This window comes from Rhopilema esculentum, chromosome 11 (assembly GCF_057945365.1).
Source record: "Rhopilema esculentum isolate cy_ngs chromosome 11, ASM5794536v1, whole genome shotgun sequence".
Lineage (NCBI taxonomy): Eukaryota > Metazoa > Cnidaria > Scyphozoa > Rhizostomeae > Rhizostomatidae > Rhopilema > Rhopilema esculentum.
In genome coordinates this window covers 5,213,068-5,234,242 of record NC_142825.1, presented here as the reverse complement: position 1 = coordinate 5,234,242, position 21,175 = coordinate 5,213,068, and the positions used below count along the sequence as shown (strand labels likewise).

Below are 21,175 nucleotides of genomic sequence, written 5' to 3'. Positions count from 1 at the left end.
GTTTGCTTGTAATATTTGGCTAGAAACATCAAAAGTGATCGTAGACGGGTAGAGCACTTCGCTATAACTTGCTGTGAACAATCCAAAATAACGCGAGATTCTACAATCGAAGCATGTTGCGCTGCAATGACCCAATCAACATTTGTTGCATATGTTTTCGTGTTAACTATGTACGTGGCTTGCTATGTATGTATGTACGTGTTATGTTTAGCACGCCAACTAACAAAGATTTTACGTATGCCAAAAATGTTTTCTATTAGTTTTTACTCGGAACGCCAAAAAGCCTGAGTGTACGTCACATATCTTCGGGCCTAAGTACATGGAATGCACCCTGGCAATCAATATAGCAGCTTCTTGTTATTAATATCGATGTGAAGCAAAGGTCACCCTTTCTTTCTTTTTCCAACGCATGAATCCTCCCCTCCAAAATTTTTTCTAAAAATCAAAAATCAATGTTTTTCTGAGCATCGTCGAACTGTCTATTCTGAGTGGTGTAGTGATTTGTTAAATTTTATTCTGGGAGATGCATTTTTAGCCATTCTAGAAGGCTTGATTTCAAAAATTTTCTTCCGCGTCAGACCCAACCATGGTGGGTCCTCCTTTGTCACTAAACTTGATCCTTAGCCCAACCCCAGATTCTATTCTGTGGCCGCCGCCTCTGTCCGATTCATTAGTGCGATTCAACGCCCGAAACTTTCAAGTTGTTGAAAAAACTACTATTTAATAACTACTAAAGAATAACAAACTTGAACCATGTTTGTATATCATATATTATATATGCGATGACACGCTTATAAGCCAATTCAAAATAGCTTGATATTTTACCGAACCACGATCGAGAAGGTCAAATGTTAGGATTACATAACTTTTCCGTTCATATTCGCATTTTTAGTCAAACTTTATTTATGAAATTTTGCATTCAAGTTGCAAAAATCGATTTCGCTTCTAGAAACACATGCCTTTATATAGCCACGATATATGTGACGATGTATAGATAGGGCGCAAAAATCGACTTGGCCACCCCAGGGAAAACATAGCCACCCCGCCACTGCACACAGTTACGGTTTTACATAATTTCCCGCCATTAGAATGAAGATCACTTGAACAGTCAGATTCAGTGATTTACATCACTGCCAGGATTTTTACTTTTTTGACCATGGAAGATCAAAAAGAGAGTTTAACAGCCCATAAAGGGTTCCATGACAACAAATAATTTGCTTAAATCCAAACGTTCTAAATTGATCATATTAGTAAGTTCCATTATTTTTTATTTCCGTATTTCCTCAATCAAACAACCCGGAGCTATAACTAATTTCAGCATTTTAGGGGGCACCTATTCGAGTGAGGGGGCCTATGTGAGGGGTGCAAACTTCAAGAAATCAACAGAAAACTCAAACCTTTCTTGCAAAATGTAGAGACAAACAAGATCACAGCATCCGTTATTGGGTCCAGAAAAAGTGAAAATTGTTTGGTTGTGCTTTTCCTATGTGGAGCAACATCACAGAGAATGAAAGTCGCCATAGTTTTGCACAAGCAAGTAATAGCCACAAGAGAAGAGTGTCAACACATGGGCAATACTGTGAAGGAATTTGAATGCAAGAAAAGATTTACATTCTCTGAATCAATTCACAGTTGTTGTCTTGAATCTGCGATGGGGAAGAACGATGCAGTAATGTTTTTTCAAAGGTAGCAAGTGGGATCATGGTATTTTCGGCTGTTTTTGAGAAAAAATCTTGCTAAACCAATTTAAAAAGCAAGAAGCAACTAGTTTTTGAGAACCTTTTTAAAGGAGAGCTTATTTTGAACTTCTCCATTGAACCCAGTGCTGCCACGCACAATATAACAATTCTACCTATCACCTTACAAATTTATACCTACGCACAACCTACACAGCAACTCAATTTTCTACCCACAATTCTCTACGAATTTTGAAAAAAACCCACTTTTTACCTACGGAAGGCCTTCGGCGGTGTCTATTTTCCAATGCTGTTGCTGGATGTTTGCAATTGGGGCATTGCATGTTAAGAAAGATCCATTTTATATTTTTATATTTGAATCCTATTGTTCTATAGCTGTATTTCAAATCGCTCAGGTGGGGCAAACCAACGAAAAATTCATGGTAGATGGAGGCTGCTCTTCTATTTTTTGGTCCCAAAAATCTTTAGAATAGAGAAACAATACTTTTAGAACTAATTTTTGCACTACGACATAATTTTCGCACACTTTCTAATTGTGGTTTCTCTGGCCTGGAGCCCACTTGCACTTTCTGAAAAAATCTACCTACAAATTTCGAAGAAATACCTACATTTCAAGGTTTATACCGTAGGTTTTCTCTACAACCTACAAAACCCTAAAAATCCCTACTGTAGGTAGAAAACCCTACGTGTGGCAGCACAGTTCTCCAATTTTTTACGTTTCGATCCACCCTAATTTGTCGGTTCTGATCGGTGCGTTTCGATCCACCCTGTTCTGTCGGTTTTGATTGGTGCGTTTCGATCCACCCTGCTTTGTCAGTTCTGATTGGTGCGTTTCGATCCACCCTGTTTTGTCGGTACTGATTGGTGCGTTTCGATCCTCCCTGCTTTGTCGGTTTTGGTTGGTGCGTTTCGATCCACCCTTCATTGTCGGTTCTGATTGGTGCGTTTCGATCCACCCTGCATTGTCAGTTCTGATTGGTGCGTTTCGATCCACCCTTCATTGTCGGTTCTGATTGGTGCGTTTCGATCCTCCTTGCTTTGTCGGTTCTGATTGGTGCGTTTCGATCCACCCTTCATTGTCGGTTCTGATTGGTGCGTTTCGATCCAACAAGTTTTATCAGTTCTGATTGGTCCGTTTCGATCCACCCTGTTTTGTCGGGTCACATTGGTGCGTTTCGATCCACCCTAATTTGTCGGTTCTGATTGGTGTGTTTCGATCAACCCTATTTTGCAGCCCTGATTGGTGCGTTTCAATCCGATAAATAGATATTAACAGATGCTTTGAAATAAACAATCATTTTAAAACATACCTTAAAAACATACAAGTTTTTCTTAACATTTATCCTGTTAATCCTAGGCCTTTCTGACCAAACCAAGCTCTTTACTTTCCACCGTCACTGTCACATTACATTAAACAACGACCTAATCTAAATATCTTTATGATATTTTGCCATTAATTAGGGATACTAGATCATATATTCTTAGTCAGAAAATGATGACTGATATTTTTCTATATTTCATTTACATGTTTTTCCTTTGTAAAAAATTTTGTAGAAGAATTCTATCGCACCTGACAACGACAAGAAGAAGAAAAAAGATTTTTTTTACATCTATAATGTCAAATTCTAATTATTGTCCACTTACCTAGACTTTTGTGGCGATTCCCAAGGCAAAGAAGTAGACTCCTTGTCGAAGACGATACATCGAGTTTTGATATAGGAACAATCGTAGTTAATGGCAGGGGATGGGGCGGAAGATATAGGTCTATAAAAATAAAAAACTAAAATAAACTTAAAACTACTGCTTGTGATTTTTTTGCTACTTTTGAAGATAACAAAACTCCTTCCTTTATGTAGAATGATTTTTAGCAAAAGAAGCTGGCTCCAGTAATCTAAGGTTTCCTGTTTATGCTGCAATGGGCAGTAACTAAAACCTAGATGATCAACTCAATTGTCTTTAGCGGTAGCACCCTCTGGAACAGCCTGCTTTAAACTTTGATAATCTTACCACCTTTTGTAGCGGCAAAAAGCTTGATAGTTCGAAAATCTGAGAAGTTCGAAATTGTACGGACAAAAATTTTTCTAGGATAATCATTATAATTATATCAACATCTGTGCATGAGCATAAGTCAACTTTTCTTTTGATGTTATTGTTAGTTTTTCCTGTAAAAAAGCAACTGTAAATTATTTAATTAAAATGTGAGTGAACTTTCTAAGTCTGCTTTCCACTGAATTTTTTCTTATTTTCTTATGAAAATAAAAGAGATTCGATCAAATAAGGGTAATAATCAGAATTTTTGAATAGTAAAACGAGCTAGACAAAAAATCATGTTAATAATCAAAATGAGAAACTACTTCATAATGATTTTTCGTGAATTTTGTTGATTTGCAAAAAACTAGCAAAAAATTATTCATGATAAATTTTATTGTAATAAATTCATTGTAAAAATACTTCTACTTTAATAAAAGGGAGAAACGGGAAGAAAATTTAAAAAAAAACCGGGAAACCGAAAGAAAGCAAGCGAAACCCGGAGCCTCCCGAAAAAACCAAGAAAGTTAACAGGTCTTATGCTAGTTTAGGCACGATTTTAGGCCATGAGGGCTGTCTGATTATCTATGAAGTCTACAATTTGTTCATTAGTAACCAAGGGAAAACAGCCATAAAACGACATTGGGATTTTCTTAAACGATCTCTAGGGCACTCTATCCTTACCATCCGGCTAGCACCGCAATGCGAGCCAACTGTGCATGCAAATTGCAGCGTAAACTGTAAAGTTTCTTGCTCTCATTACAAGTAGTAATATGTGCATTATTTTTGTTAGGTTGACTACGAGTCGTCGTACCAAGAAGTAGAAGGGAAGACAGCAAAGGAATTCTTATGCAGCAATTGTGTGCAAGCGATGAATACAAAGCCTACGTCACTGCAAAATCTGCTTAGTAACCAAAGTAGCGGTATTGGTTTTTGTTCAGCTTTGGCATATTTGAAAGCATAACTTGACACTTTTACAAACTAAAGAATAACCCCAGATTGTTAGCCAGTTGTTGCTATCAGTGAAGTTAAAACATCCCACAAGAGGCAGCTTTATTTCAAACAGCATGGCTCTTGAAACAAAGCCAATTGAATAGACAATATAGAAATAGGCGTTTCTAACTATCCCTTAAGAACGCGCCCTTTTCAGTCCAGTTACAATAAACACAAGACTTATCCAGGTGACCGATTAGGCCCGGGTTAAAGGAGACAAGCTCCAAAAAGATCAGAGATCCAAAAAGTGACTTTAAGTTGACTTCCCATCGGTATTATTAGCGAGTGAGACCCTTGTAAAGGTTCGTTTAATAGCGCATTTTATGAGATTGGATGAGAGACTGGTAGCAAATGTTAATAGAAATATGTATAAAAGTTGTTTGAGTACTCTGTGACAATATATGATAGAGCGTACAACATTTTCGTTAAAGATCGGGGAATCTACATATTTTCAAAATGTGCTAGATCAAATAATTTTAAGGGGACCATGCTCGTGAAATGTGCGTAAATTTGAAACAGGGGTGTATGACCACTCTTTTTGAAGGGAGGGGGTAATTTTTCTGTTATTCACAGCAAAAAACTGCGTTGCCCGCTGATAAATGTACTGTTTGGTTGTAGGGTGTTGTAAACGTATATAAGATGCTAATTAAAAGTATCTATTTATTCTTTAAAGTTGTTATTAAATTTTTAAAATTTTGCTTAAACTGGTTAGATTTAAAGGCTTTTATACTTTTTGTAGTGGCGTTCCCATATTCAGTTAGGCACCTTATGATTACCTACCAGCGTAGATTCATTCTACGTTCTCATCTAAACGTGATCTCCTTTTACGTTCTTCCTTGTAAACAACCAGCTACTCTGGCAAGGGGAATCATTGGCAAAGTGAGGCTTTAGAAATCTGCTATTGAATTTCCTTTGTCAAAGGCGAGAAGTCTTTGTGCAGCTAAATTCGGTTGAAACATATTTTTTGTTGCTTAGTTATTTAATCGATTTAATTGTGCATTTGTAAAATTGTTATTTGAATTATGAACTTCTGCCTAGAATTTTTCACTTATTTTTCCTGGTTTTCTTTGCGTAAATAAATGATAATTTATGTGATCCGGCCCAGACATTCCTCTGTTTACACAAAGAGAGCCTTTTGTCTCAAGTTGAATAGGCAGTGTTTCAACTAACAGTTGCAATTCTGGCGAAAGTATACATTGTATCAATTATTACGTTGTACCACAGGATGCAGGAGACTGTGCTCTTCCTTCTGGTTTTTTCGCTGAGACGATCGGACCATGTATGGCAAAGTTATTCGGATTTTACTCAGTTTTGACCGAGGGGGATTCAGAATTGCACAAAGCAGTTCAGAAAAAACAATAGGCTTGTGATTCCCAGAGTTTGTAAAGATCTCAGTTTTTGGTGATTTACTCCTAAACTATAATAGCTATGAATTTCTAGTTTAATTCATGAGACGGGCCGTTCGATGCTCGATTTTTTGAGCCGTTTCCCGTATTTTTAGGACCAGTTTTAGCCGAGTTATCAAGGATTTTGTCTCGAAAATCGCCAAAAAATGGTTTTTTGGACTTTAAAAATCGAAAACAGCCGCTAAAAATTCGCTGATACTTTCTAAAAATCGAGCCAAAAATCACCTAAATTCTGATATATAGCTTGCTCTGTTTGAAGCTCGCGTTTCTTTTTAAAATCGATTTTTCCGAAAAGTCCACTTTTCAAATTTTCTCAAATTTGCATCGCAGCGTCCAGGCCTGGCCAAAGCCGTTGCTGCGATGGCGACTTATACTTTATACTTAAAAACGGTATTTTTTGGAGTTTTAAAGCGGGGGTAAGCTTTTTACATGCTAAGCCAACTGTTTTAAGTCGAATTAGATGCAATTACAGTGTAATCGCTTGATTTTAAATCATTTTGAAAAACTTCAGTACCTGTCACTAGCCGCCCGTAGCCTGGTCAGCTTTAATAGAGAGAACCACACGAATATCGCTCTATATTCGCATATCAAGAGCGTTGATCATTTAACAGCCGTTTACACACTCTCTTGTTGCATGTTGAATCTGTTTAATCTTTTACAAAGGGATTAATTGCAACAAAATCTTTGCAACTTCACTTTTCCTCGATATGAAGGTCTGGGAATCCCCTTCCATTGGTATATTCAGGCTTGCAAACTTTCTATTGTCTTACCGGGTTACCCTCTAGTTTTTGCCCTTCTAAGGCTTTAATATCAATATGATTGAGAGAAATAGAGCAAAGATGCACTTATCTATCGACTCAAACGCTTAAAAAGCGAATATCGAGCGATTTTCGTGTGTTTCTCTCCATTAAAGCTGATCGGGCGACGGGCGGCTAGTGACATGTACTAAACTTTTTCATAATGTCACTAGCCGCCCGTCGCCCGATCAGCTTTAATGGAGAGAAACACACGAAAATCGCTCGATATTCGCTTTTTAAGCGTTTGAGTCGATAGATAAGTGCATCTTTGCTCTATTTCTCTCAATCATATTGATATTAAAGCCTTAGAAGGGCAAAAACTAGAGGGTAACCCGGTAAGACAATAGAAAGTTTGCAAGCCTGAATATACCAATGGAAGGGGATTCCCAGACCTTCATATCGAGGAAAAGTGAAGTTGCAAAGATTTTGTTGCAATTAATCCCTTTGTAAAAGATTAAACAGATTCAACATGCAACAAGAGAGTGTGTAAACGGCTGTTAAATGATCAACGCTCTTGATATGCGAATATAGAGCGATATTCGTGTGGTTCTCTCTATTAAAGCTGACCAGGCTACGGGCGGCTAGTGACATGTACTGAAGTTTTTCAAAATGATTTAAAATCAAGCGATTACACTGTAATTGCATCTAAATCGACTTAAAACAGTTTGTTTAGCATGTAAAAAGCTTACCCCCGCTTTAAAACTCCAAAAAATACCGTTTTTAAGTATAAAGTATAAGTCGCCATCGCAGCAACGGCTTTGGCCAGGCCTGGACGCTGCGATGCAAATTTGAGAAAATTTGAAAAGTGGACTTTTCGGAAAAATCGATTTTAAAAAGAAACGCGAGCTTCAAACAGAGCAAGCTATATATCAGAATTTAGGTGATTTTTGGCTCGATTTTTAGAAAGTATCAGCGAATTTTTAGCGGCTGTTTTCGATTTTTAAAGTCCAAAAAACCATTTTTTGGCGATTTTCGAGACAAAATCCTTGATAACTCGGCTAAAACTGGTCCTAAAAATACGGGAAACGGCTCAAAAAATCGAGCATCGAACGGCCCGTCTCATGAATTAAACTAGAAATTCATAGCTATTATAGTTTAGGAGTAAATCACCAAAAACTGAGATCTTTACAAACTCTGGGACTCACAAGCCTATTGTTTTTTCTGAACTGCTTTGTGCAATCCTGAATCCCCCTCGGTCAAAACTGAGTAAAATCCGAATAACTTTGCCATACATGGTCCGATCGTCTCAGCGAAAAAACCAGAAGGAAGAGCACAGTCTCCTGCATCCTGTGGTACAACGTAATAATTGATACAATGTATACTTTCGCCAGAATTGCAACTGTTAGTTGAAACACTGCCTATTCAACTTGAGACAAAAGGCTCTCTTTGTGTAAACAGAGGAATGTCTGGGCCGGATCACATAAATTATCATTTATTTACGCAAAGAAAACCAGGAAAAATAAGTGAAAAATTCTAGGCAGAAGTTCATAATTCAAATAACAATTTTACAAATGCACAATTAAATCGATTAAATAACTAAGCAACAAAAAATATGTTTCAACCGAATTTAGCTGCACAAAGACTTCTCGCCTTTGACAAAGGAAATTCAATAGCAGATTTCTAAAGCCTCACTTTGCCAATGATTCCCCTTGCCAGAGTAGCTGGTTGTTTACAAGGAAGAACGTAAAAGGAGATCACGTTTAGATGAGAACGTAGAATGAATCTACGCTGGTAGGTAATCATAAGGTGCCTAACTGAATATGGGAACGCCACTACAAAAAGTATAAAAGCCTTTAAATCTAACCAGTTTAAGCAAAATTTTAAAAATTTAATAACAACTTTAAAGAATAAATAGATACTTTTAATTAGCATCTTATATACGTTTACAACACCCTACAACCAAACAGTACATTTATCAGCGGGCAACGCAGTTTTTTGCTGTGAATTACAGAAAAATTACCCCCTCCCTTCAAAAAGAGTGGTCATACACCCCTGTTTCAAATTTACGCACATTTCACGAGCATGGTCCCCTTAAAATTATTTGATCTAGCACATTTGAAAATATGTAGATTCCCCGATCTTTAACGAAAATGTTGTACGCTCTATCATATATTGTCACAGAGTACTCAAACAACTTTTATACATATTTCTATTAACATTTGCTACCAGTCTCTCATCCAATCTCATAAAATGCGCTATTAAACGAACCTTTACAAGGGTCTCACTCGCTAATAATACCGATGGGAAGTCAACTTAAAGTCACTTTTTGGATCTCTGATCTTTTTGGAGCTTGTCTCCTTTAACCCGGGCCTAATCGGTCACCTGGATAAGTCTTGTGTTTATTGTAACTGGACTGAAAAGGGCGCGTTCTTAAGGGATAGTTAGAAACGCCTATTTCTATATTGTCTATTCAATTGGCTTTGTTTCAAGAGCCATGCTGTTTGAAATAAAGCTGCCTCTTGTGGGATGTTTTAACTTCACTGATATCAACAACTGGCTAACAATCTGGGGTTATTCTTTAGTTTGTAAAAGTGTCAAGTTATGCTTTCAAATATGCCAAAGCTGAACAAAAACCAATACCGCTACTTTGGTTACTAAGCAGATTTTGCAGTGACGTAGGCTTTGTATTCATCGCTTGCACACAATTGCTGCTCAAGAATTCCTTTGCTGTCTTCCCTTCTACTTCTTGGTACGACGACTCGTAGTCAACCTAACAAAAATAATGCACATATTACTACTTGTAATGAGAGCAAGAAACTTTACAGTTTACGCTGCAATCTGCATGCACAGTTGGCTCGCATTGCGGTGCTAGCCGGATGGTAAGGATAGAGTGTCCTAGAGATCGTTTAAGAAAATCCCAATGTCGTTTTATGGCTGTTTTCCCTTGGTTACTAATGAACAAATTGTAGACTTCATAGATAATCAGACAGCCCTCATGGCCTAAAATCGTGCCTAAACTAGCATAAGACCTGTTAACTTTCTTGGTTTTTTCGGGAGGCTCCGGGTTTCGCTTGCTTTCTTTCGGTTTCCCGGTTTTTTTTTTAAATTTTCTTCCCGTTTCTCCCTTTTATTAAAGCAGAAGTATTTTTACAATGAATTTATTACAATAAAATTCTTCATGAATAATTTTTTGCTAGTTTTTTGCAAATCAATAAAATTCATGAAAAATCATTATGAAGAAGTTTCTCATTTTGATTATTAACATGATTTTTTGTCTAGCTCGTTTTACTATTCAAAAATTCTGATTATTCCCCTTATTTGATCGAATCTCTTTTATTTTCTTAAGAAAATAAGAAAAAATTCAGTGGAAAGCAGACTTAGAAAGTTCATTCACATTTTAATTAAATAATTTACAGTTGCTTTTTCACAGGAAAAACTAACAATAACATCAAAAGAAAAATTGCCCTTTGAGTCAATACTAATAATCAAATGTTTTAACAGGATAACCTATCAGTACAATATATACTGTTATCATTAGGGTCCTGATACTTAATAAATCAATGGTAAAAGATCTAAAAACTGATTACAAGAGTTCAATACAGTCCAATCTAAAGATATAATGATTTTACATCAAATTAAACGAGTTTCTAAAAATCGTCTAAAATAGTTCTAAATTAAATCTTTCTGGCACTTAGTGGCAAGTCATTAAATTCTATTCCTGCTTGATAGTAAAAACCTTTGCGTCTAAATTTTGTTTTCACTTGAGGCAACTTGACTAGATGCTTGTCGTTTCTAGTATCTAGTAAATTGCTCTTGTTGCGCTTTATTAACAGTATTTTGAGCACCTTAGTAAAACTCAAATCAAAGCAAGATGTCAATTTCAAATTGAAGAATGAAGGGGTGAACAATTTATTTTGTTAATATTGTGGCTGTTAATGTCTTTTGGGGGGGGGCAAGGGTAACCGAAACAATGACTTATGCATTTATAGTTTTTTGACTGATTGAGACAGATTCTAAAATTTGAAAGTACTGTAAATAAAAGCTTTGCAATATCTACTATAGACAGCCACATACCAAAATGTGTTAGGTGGAAGCCCCACAAAATCTTGCAAGATCACATCTTAGAGATCACTGATAAATATCTCTCAAAGAGACCCATATGTTATCTCCATCATTCCCAATTCAAACTCTTTTTGTTGCACCTGGTTTTGCAGAAGTACACACTGAAAACACAAACACTTTCTTGTTTCTTAACAAATTTTCACATTTTTTAAACATGAAATTCTTTAAAACAATTTCTTTCAGCTGTGAGGTTAAGTCCTAAATTGTATTTGCTGCAACCAACTCTTGTCTTCTCCCCACAATTCATGCATCTTGGTCTGTTGCACCTGTGTTCTGGCCAGTGCTCGATGCCGTCAAAACGAATGTTTATATTTGGAGCCTTTCTTGTCGGTACCTTTCTTGGTTTTTTTGCTATCTGCTCCAAAGGTGTGTCTGTGTTTGGTCTGCCTCTACCCCGTCTTTTTGGTATGCAATTGCTTGAAAGCGAGTGTGCTACATCACTTGTGAATTCTAGCAAATCCTTTATTTTCTTCGATCTTTATACCATTCTGTGCACAGAGACGCTTTTATAGGCACCAACCATTTGTGACACTGGTTGCAAGAATCCAAAAGAAAATCTCATATAACCCTTCTTGCTTCTGTGATGAAGGCGATATGATGCCATAAACATATCGAACAGATCTACTCCAAACATGCCAGCTTTGTAGATCCAAACAATCGCCTGCCTTGTCACATCAATGTGCTTCTTTTCTTTGCTGGACCACCTTCTTACTGCTTCAACAGGCTCATTATATGCATAATTCAATGCAACATGCACTTGTCGGTTGTCAAACCATCTCACTATTGTAAGGCCTGAATTCAGGTCAACAGCAGCATCAAAGGCCCCTCTTCCCTCCTTTTTCAATTCCTTCTCTCCTTTTAGCTCACATCCTCTCATGTGATCTTGCCTCATCGTTCCCACAGCCCATATTCCCCACCCTTTCAATTTCTGTAATGATTCCAAAAATGTAAAATATTTGTCAAAATAGGCTTTGTAGCGCATTTGTCTTGGCAGGGCTGAGCAGAGTCTCAACACAATATCTCCAGACACAAAACCAATGCTATCACATTCTTCTCTACTAGGATCTAGCGCACCATCTAGAATGAAATCATAGCAGAATCCACTGACTCGATTTCTTGAAAAACTTTATAGCCCAATTTATTGGGTTTTTGGCAAGTACCGGCGGAGAATGCTTCTTCCTTAAATGGAATCATCTGTTCATCCACAGAGTTCTGGTCTTCAGGCTTTACTTTGAAGCAATTCTGCCTCAGCATTTCAAACAGCTTTCTCACCTTGAAGAGCTTGTCTCTATTGGAATCCTGAGGGTCTGGGGCATTTGAATTATATTCCAAGTGAAGAAACCTTTTGATAAGCTCCAAGCGATCCCTACTCATTATGCTTGCCACTTGTTCATATCTTGTGGATGAGGCTTCTCTATATTTCAACAATCAAGTTCAGAAGATTTTTACATAGACCCTTTTGTCATCGATCTATTGTAGAAGCTTTGGGACCACTTCTCTGCCCCACCCTCATAAATTTCAATGGTGGGGGTGGGGCGGAAGATATTTTTGGAAAAGCGAAGTTATTTCCGCCCCCCTCAAATTTATTCAGTTACAATGTTGCCCCCATAAATCCAAGAATAATTTTCTATAGATCCCCCCCGCAAACGTAAAAGAATATGCAGAGGATCATGGGTAGTTTTCAGTGAAAGACCAGATACCAGCTATTCCTTGAAAGACCAGATAATCTTGAGTTCTGGAAAATGTATTGAGAACAATTGAGATCTTCATGACAGAAATTAAAACATTGAAAGCAAAACTTTTTGAAAAAGACATGAAAAGCAAATTAATTATCATTCCATGATAACTTAATAAAAAGGTCAGCATTATTGCAAGGGAAGTTTATCAAAGTTACGGGAAGTTTATCAAAGTTACGGGTGATGTTCTCTTGAACCTAGATATGCTGAAAAAAGAGCTGGAGCTAGTGTGCCCAGCAGGAAATTTGACAAGCGAAACTCCGTGCAAAGGAGAAAAATAGAAAGAACAGGAAAAGAATAGTTGAACGTGACCTGAGAAGCTGCTTATCGTTAATTGGTGCCATGCTTCCAGGAGAAAAAGTGAAGAAGTCAAGATGAAATTGAGCAGGTAGATTCTTCATTCGAAATTCAACAGCACGGCCTGGTCCACTGAGCAGCAAAATATACAGAGCTGGCCTTGAGTTTTTGCTAGGAAAGGGTGTGGTGACTGACCAGGTAAGATTAATTGCAAAAGATGGTGTGTGCGGCAGAAGCAAGAAAGGAAACCTCTTAAAAGAAGAGAAAAAGGGAAGCAGCTGACAATCCATGATGCTTTTGGGGAAAAAAGCTCAGCTGTCGGATTCCAGCTCTGAATCAAGCGACAATGACGTAAATCAATATCTTCCACCCCACCCCCTGCCATTAATTATGACTGGTCCCTTATCAAAACTCGATCTCTCGTCTTCGACAAGGAGTCTACTTGTTTGTCTTGGGAATCGCCACAAAAGTCTAGGTAAGTGGACAATAATTAGAATTTGACATTATAGATGTAAAAAAAATCTTTTTCTTCTTCTTGTCGTTGTCAGGTGCGATAGAATTTTTCTACAAAATTGTTTACAAAGTAAAAACATGTAAATGAAATATAGAAAAATCATTTTCATTTTCTGACTAAGAAGATATGATCTAGTATCCCTAATTAATGGCAAAATATCATAAAGATATTTAGATAAGGTCGTTGTTTAAAACAGTGTATGGTTTTAAAACAGGATAGATGTTAAGAAAAACTTGTGTATGGTTTTGAAGTGATTATTTATTTCCAAGCATTTGTTAACTTTTTAAAATGAAAAATTGTTTTGACGAGCATACCCGACAAATAAGATGCAACAAGCGGATCTAACGGAACCAGAAACGAACCAATGAGACCCAAAACACAACAGTTAGAAAAAGCAAAAATAGGTAGATCAAAACGTACTAAGAAGAACCGAGAAAAACGGGTGGATCGAAACGCATCACTCAGAACCGGCAAAACAGTTTGGATCGAAACGCACCAATCAGAACTGACAAAACAGGGTGGATCGAAACGCACCAATCAGAACCGACAAAATAAGGTTGATCGAAACGCACCAATCAGAACTGACAAAATAAGGTGGATCGAAACGCACCAATCAGAACTGACAACACAGGTTGGATCGAAACGCACCAATTAGAACTGACAAAACAGGGTGGATCGAAACGCACCAATCAGAACCGACAAAATAAGGTGGATCGAAACGCACCAATCAGAACTGACAAAACAGGTTGGATCGAAATGCACCAATCAGAATTGACAAAACAGGGTGGATCGAAACGCACCAATCAGAACTGACAATGAAGGGTGGATCGAAACGCACCAATTAGAACTGACAAAACAGGGTGGATCGAAACGCACAAAACTTGAATAAGTTCCAAATAAGCTCTCCTTAAGAAAGCTCTGAAAAACTAGTTGCTTCTTGCTTTTTAAATTGGTGTAGCAAGAATTTTTCTGCAAAAACAGCCGAGAATACCATGATCACACTTGCTACCTTTGAAAAAACATCACTGCATCGTTCTTCCCTATCGCAGATTTAAGACAAAAACTTTGAATTGATTCAGAGAATGTAAATCTTTTCTTGCATTCAAATTTCTTCACAGTATTGCCCATCTGTTGACACTCTTCTCTTGTGGCTATTACTTGCTTGTGCAAAACTATAACGACTATCATTCTTTGTGATGTTGATCCACATAGGCAAAGCACAACCAAACAATTTTCACTTGTTCTGGACCCAATAACGGAGGCTGTGATCTTGTTTGTCCCTACATTTTTCAAAAAAGGTTTGAGTTTTCTGTTGATTTCTTGAAGTTTGCGCCCCTCGAATAGGCCCCCTCACTCGAATAGGGGAGGGGATTTTTATAGGGTCCGGTAACTCCATCGGATTCATATGGATAAATTTTACGGTATCTTCTAGCTGATAAATTATCTTTTTCTAGTTTACTAGCAGTAAAGCAATTTTATACGTCGGTATTTCCCATTTTATATATAATTTTATACGTCAGTAAGCCTCGAGATCATTTTAAGGGTTGGGGGCTTACAAAGTAATGAATTCCATTTTAAGAATGGAATTAACTAAAAGTAGCAATAGTATGCCTAAAAATAGTAAAACGTTCTAAATGATCGCAAGAAATGACTGCAAGAAATATTCTGAAATCCATTTTAAGCTAAACAAAAGGGCGTGTTCGCAAAAATTCTACTAGGCTGTCGTGGCTCCAGGAGTCAGAGTTAAGTACAATTAGTATTGTAAATCGTATCGTACTGTCATAGCAGATTGATAATTAAATTTATGATTAATGCTGGCATTCTATCCGAGTTCCTTTACTAAAAAAGTAATTATCACACACTTGCATTAGCTGGTACAGCATACTTCTTCATATTAGACATAATGTATTTAAGGGTACCTGCTTTACGCGAAGCCTTTTATTATCTTGAGGATAGAGTATGCAAGTAGATTGGATCGAGAATAATTACTAAGATTATTTAAATCCCTGATCTTAAGTTGCAACGAATACAGTGGATTTTTTACTGCTACAGTTGGAGTCAGACAGGAGAGTATTCTCTCTCCAATTCTCTTCAACTTGTTTGTGGAAAGAGTGATGATGGATGCTCTTGACGAATTTAATGGCGGTGTCAAATGTGGAGGTGTGAACAGTGGCGGAAATTATGGGGGTTTGGGGGGGCTCAGGCAAATTCGGGCTTTCGTCGGATAATTGTCAACCGCTTAACGTGTCGAAATTACTCCAAGAAATCGTACTGAAAAGGAATTTTAAGCTAATCTAAAGGGCGTAATTGCCAAATTTTCTGCTTGCTTCGCTCGCAGGTGATTTTCCCTTTTAGCCCAGGGGCCTCTATAACCTCTCTGTGCCCTTTTTGCAAAATTTGAACATAGCAAAGCTGATAAAATATTAGCCAGTACTGAATAATCAATCAAACAATATATGACCAAAATCAATACTGTGAATTGTATATTTAATGTCAAATCCGTAAAGATTAGCCGAACTTTCCATTGGATTCTTCCAAACAAAAGTTATTTTCAGACATATTTCCCAATGAAGAAAACAAGATAAAATGCATAAAATGAACATCACAACTACAATCATGTTGTTATCATGAACTACTTATCAAAAGTGTAATCGGTCGACCTCTTGTATCATCAATTGTCTTAGATGAGATATCGATCTTGGTATCAAAAATCATAAACGGATTGTCTCTTGCTACTTAATTATGGCAAAAATTTCTTAAGGGTCCCGCCAAAAAATCACCTATTTTCATCAAAATGTGTTTCCTTAAAATTAGACATGACACAAGATGTTATCTTGTCGGATAATCGTAGGCCTGCCCCCCCCCCCTCCCCCAGATGAAAGCCTGAATTTCCACCACTGGGTGTGATCATCAACAATCACCGTTTTGCTGATGAACTTTTGGCCGACAGCAGAAAAAATGAGTTAAGCATCATAACTACCAAACTAGATAAAACCTCGAAACGATACGGAATGGAAATTAACACAGAAAAAAAGCAAAACCATGACGACAGGTGAAGACGACACACCTATAAACATGAGAATTGGGAACAACAGATTGTAACACGTCAAGGGATTTTGTTACCTAAGTACGAAAATCACGTGAAATGTTACAAGCGGCCAGGAACTCAAGGAAAGACTACAGCAATGAGTGCACTGATAAAATTAAACAAGATCTAGATTACAAAGGATATTAAAATGAATAACAAAATCTAATTTATGCAGACACTGTTCATATCAATTTTTCTATATTGATATGAATCTTGCACATTATTGGAGAACAACCGAAAAAATAGCTGCCTTTGAAATGAAAACATAAAGAAGATTATAGAAGATTGTTGAGCTAAAGAGAAGAGCTGGCGAAAAACATGGTGAGACAACTAAGGAAAATTGAAGGAAGGAAAATGAAGGAAAAGTTCTTTGAGCATCACAAACGTGCAGATGGTTTACAAAAAAATCACCATACAGGGCAGGCGCGCAACCAGAAATTTCAGAGGGCAGGGGTCCAAGACACAAAAAGGGCACTAAGAAAAATTAAACTTTATTAAAGGTCCATCGGGGCATTTGTTTAGGTACGCCGAAAAAATGAGCAGTTCATCTGTAAATATTGTACGCCAGACAAGGAAAACTGATCAATAGAGAAAAGTTTTGGTGTACGGTTTATTTTTTGGTGAGGTGTGGTTTATTTTTTCCTTTTAATGTAACTATGCACATGACTTCTTTTTGCCGCCGAGAGGTTTAGGAGGCCGGAGGGAGTGGGAGAACGGAAAAAACAATGCGAGCGAAGCGAGCAAAAATTTTTGCCACCACACCCTTGCAAATAGCTTAAATTCATTAATTCGTTTAAGATGTTTTAATTTTTAAGTGTAATTTTGTTACTTTTAATAAATTCAATTTAAAAACGGAATTCATTGCTTTATGAGGCCCCCTAGACCTCGAGGCCTTAGGGCAATTTGCCCCTTTGTCCCCCTCTCGGCGGCCCTACTACCACCTCCTTTTCCCAGCGCCAGCTCACTTTTGAAAAGCAGCCCATCATCTTCCATATCCGAAGACATTTTGCTCTTTAAAATATTATTATTGAATTCTTTGCTTCGCACTACAGATGGGAGGAGGTTGAACAGTTCCAAGAGCCTTGACTTCAGCTGGTTTCTGTCTCCAAGTCTTGCCTTCAGCTGATTTGTAATACTGACAAGGAACGGAACAGCTGAACATCAACTTATTGTACCATCTTTACTGCTTGCTAATACCAGTCCGCAAATATTTCTCTGCATTCGCCGTTTTATGCAAAGGTCTTCTATGACCCTGTCAACTATGTGACAGTCTTGAAAAATGTCTTGGTTTCTTTCTTGTAACTTTTTTACTAGTGGTCGTAAAGGCCCTATCCCGCTGTAGAGTTGGGGCTTGAAGATAGACTCTATTACTGCAACATGATGACGTTCGACTCAACAAGTGCGTGGAAGTTTGACTAAATCATTTATCTATATTTCTGCGAGGTCCATTACATCTCCGGAGTGTGTTATTTACTGTATGACCAACCATTTTAGCGTAATAACCAAAATATTCAAGCAATTTTTCAAGAAGAAGGGCACTTTTCCCCTTTTGAGAAAAAGGGCAGGGGTCTGGACCCCCAGGACCCCCCCCCCCCGTAGTTGCGCGCCTGCAGGGGATGGTGGAAGGTAAAGGAGACGAGGCAGACCACGAAGAGTATGAAGGAATGGAGTGAATGTGACACCCAACATCTTTGTCGTATGACTTGCAACAGGAATGAGTGGAGGAGGAACGTCAATTCATGGGTGCACCGACAGCCAATTGGGCTATGGACTTGATGATGAATCTTAACTTAATTGCTTCTGCTCAATTGTGTATCCATCATTTTCTGATAGGTAATGGAGAAATAAGGACAACAAGATAAGACAACACCGTCATGAAAATTTTAAACACTTTTGAGAAGACATCAGGCATCAATTCGTAGACTAAAGTTCTGTTTCTTGTACAGAATCAAAGTATGGTTTTGAAAGAAAAGCTTGGATTTCTGACTATCTTTGTACAAAATGACGTTAGAAGTACTCAATATTTGCCTCACAAAATTGCTAGACATAGCTTTGCCTTGATAATTACATCTGGTCATGATTTTAAGAGAGGCATTCTTGCTGCTTTTTAGGATGCAACTTCATTTATTAAAAATAAAAAACTGTGGAAAGATGAAATTAAAGTTCCTTCAGAATTTGTGCAAAATATTTTTGCTGATGTTTAATTTGATGATAATGTTCTTAGCATGTTATTTTAAGAATACTAAGGAAAGTTGTTTCCAGTACAATACTTTTTATCCATAATTTGACAGGGTAATTTCTAAGGAAAAGCAGTCAGGTTGACTATTGTTTCCCTGCTTAGTCTTTAATTTCGATCTTTAAGAACTTGACCATTTTGATCGTATATAATGCATCACTAGGGAAGAGGCATTCAATGTTACAACAATAAAGGGGGTAAATCCAATTGTTGACTGTGACCTTTCTCTCTAAAATCAGTGTGGTAGTACTGATTAAGATCAAACTTGCAGGGTAAATGGTTATACATGTAAAATTATTAACTACAAATGCTAAGTTTATATTGCATGAGCTTTTTATATATAATTACATAAACATTGATGCATGAGCTTTTCAAAGATCTTACTGAATACTGATAGCAGAGAGATTGGAATACTATTAGGCCCAATAGATTTACTCTTTTTAAGTGACTGAATTACCAAAGAAACCTCATCAGGGACAGTATGAGAAATGAAGAAGGAGCTGCCATTGGAAGAAGTTAGGTACCTATCTAAGTGGAGAATTAGGATTTCTTGGTATTTTACTGGTAATTTTGCTAGCAACATTGCTAAAATAGTCATTAAAGTTGTTAGCAATTGTGCTATGATCAGTTATCTTGTTACCATTATAATTAGTTATGAATGGGATTGTTTCTCCATAATTTGATTTTATTTTTATCACACTTCTGATTCCCTTCCAGAGTATTTTCATATTTGATTTGTTCTCTGTCAAGTAATTTTGAAAGTAAGTTTTTTTATTAATTCTTATCTCATTTACAACATGATTACAAAATAGTTTATAATGGGCATAAACTTCTCAGGACTCAATTTTTTGAACTGCTGTAATATTCTGTCTCTGATCCTCATCATGCATTGGATATGGTAGTTAATTCATGGTTTGTTTCTTAGTTTCAATGATTTTTTGTTTAATTTCTTTTTTGGACAATGTTTATCAACAAACTGATTGACGTTAGTTAGGAATTCATCAAATTTGTAATTAGCAGTAGAATCATCATCATTTAAAAATGCAAAATCCATTTTTTGATAATCATCAAGGAATCTGGATTCATCAAAGTTTTTTTAATAAACCAAAAAGGAAGAGTTATCATAAATAGGTGCAGAGTTATTAAAAATAGAAAATTGAGGAAAGTGATCTGAAATTTGAACTAGGATATCTCCACTTATGAACTTGCAAGATAAAACATTAGAAAAAATGTTATCAATGAGAGTAGATGTTGATTCCGTTACCCTGGTTGGTTGATGAAGTATGAATGACTGAATGTGATTGGAAAACATAGTATTAATAAATTCACTTTTGAGTGTGTGATTTTCAAAATTGAGTAAATTTATGTTGAGGTCACCCATAATGACGGCAATCTTATTTTCTTTGGCAATATTGGATAGAGTTTCTTGCATATGGTCAAAAAAGGTATTGATAACAGAACTAGGATGACGATAAGCAAGATATTTGGCAAAAAATAGACCCATTTATCTTTTCAGAGAAATAATGGACGATGTGGGAGCATTATCAATTTTACTATAAGCACCCGCCTGGCATTTTCTCTTGGCCCCACTCGAAAGCTCAGGAGACAAACCGTTACCCTGAAGGAAAATAAAATATTCAATGACAATCTTGTTTACCACCTTAAATTTTTGACGAACTGGGCACGCGCTGATAACAATCATAAACTGTTATCCACTCAAAGAATCTTGGATTGACTTACTTTCATATTATTAAAGAATAAAATCCTAATTAAAAAAACACAAGAGAATGTGCATCAGCACTTACCGATCGTGTTTTTGTCGACCACATAGCATCCGCCATTTTCTTTCTCACGTGGGCAGTAGAACGAGAGTAAGCCTCGTAACTGTTTCATAATGGCAGTTCCATTGTCTATTGGACCCCAAAACTAACCTATTCTTTAAAACCTTTCCATCAACAATGTAATGAAATGAAAACAAAAATAAAGCATCCGAGCACAGCACCTATATGCTCACGCTACTGGAATCCCCAGAAAAATTTTTCTTAGTCGTGTTGCTTCTCATTTATTCGACGCTTAAATGATATAATCATAAAACTTGAGGTGTATTAAGGGATAACATGAATTAAAACTCTTCGATTGCAATATGGTCACTAGGTTTAATATATTGAAATTTCACAGCCATCAGAGGAGGATTTCGTTTGCACAACGGTGTGAGGAAGTCATTTATTCAGGCTAAAATGATGACAGTTTAGTTGGGATCAATCATTTGAGATCGTGAGACCCTACCCCAAGCCTGCCACTGACGAAGGTCTAATATTTTG

At 37.0% G+C, this 21,175-nt stretch overlaps 1 protein-coding gene and 1 long non-coding RNA gene across 2 annotated transcripts in view; one reads left to right on the top strand and one right to left on the bottom strand.

Moving 5' to 3' along the window:
* LOC135693361 (pre-mRNA-splicing factor SYF1) overlaps nt 1-5,758 on the top strand; it is a 36,863-nt gene extending 31,105 nt beyond the window's left edge. The window contains exon 27 of the mRNA XM_065211814.2: nt 4,519-5,758. The gene's annotated coding sequence lies outside the window, so the exon portion shown is untranslated. The remainder of the gene's footprint in view (nt 1-4,518) is intronic.
* A 2,634-nt stretch (nt 5,759-8,392) lies between these two features.
* On the bottom strand, nt 8,393-21,116 carry LOC148958947 (uncharacterized). Its single transcript, XR_016144260.1, has 2 exons — nt 20,660-21,116; nt 8,393-9,631 (listed from the first exon to the last, which is right to left on the bottom strand). It is a non-coding gene; the product is annotated as an uncharacterized LOC148958947 (long non-coding RNA).
* Nucleotides 21,117-21,175: the final 59 nt, after the last annotated feature.